Raw genomic sequence first — 813 nt, 5'->3', positions numbered from 1 at the left:
GGGACTCGATTGGATGTTGTCTGGCATTGCTAGGTTGCTAGAGTTGAGTCATTAGAAACATTGCTAGGTTGCTGGTTCCTTGTTTCTTGTTGTTTGGTATTTGATTATTGTTGATGTTATGGTTATTGGTTATTATTGGAGTATTATTGGATATTTAATTGGTGTTGTTATTTCCGCTGATGATTGTGATTGTGGTTAGGTGGCTAGTGGATATGGGACCACTAGTTGTAGTTATTTATTATATTATATTTATTATTTATTATTAAAAAAAAAAAGGTCGGTCCTTTCAATATCTCTTAAAATATTCAAATATATCTAAATATATAATTGTAACACTACGACTGCCACATTTTTTAGTGACCACACTTCTATTCTCAGCCTGTGGGATCACTCTATCCGCTGTAGTACATTTTTTTGTCAACAAAAGAATATCTCAAACTAGGTCTGGGCAAAATACCCGGATCCGAATATCCGATCCGAACCCGATCCAAAAAACCTGATCCGAATCCGTATCCGAAATTGTAAAATATCCGAACGGGTTCTAAATCTCTAAATCCGAAAACCCGAATCCGAACCCGATCCGAACCGAAATCCGAATGGATATCCGAATATACCAACATTATTAATATATAGTAGTAATATATTAGTAATATTTATAATTTTAATAATATAAGTGTTCAAAATATTCAGATTTTTAGATATTTTCGACAATTTGAAGTATTTAAACATTTTAATAGTAAATTTGGGTAGAAAATACTCTAAATTTTTAGATATATTGCGTATTATTGAATAATTTCGACTAAATTAGATACT

Source organism: Camelina sativa, chromosome 17, assembly GCF_000633955.1.
Source record: "Camelina sativa cultivar DH55 chromosome 17, Cs, whole genome shotgun sequence".
In the NCBI taxonomy this organism is placed as follows: Eukaryota; Viridiplantae; Streptophyta; class Magnoliopsida; order Brassicales; family Brassicaceae; genus Camelina; species Camelina sativa.
The sequence above is the reverse complement of the archived record's forward strand: the minus strand, read 5'-3'. Positions refer to the sequence as shown.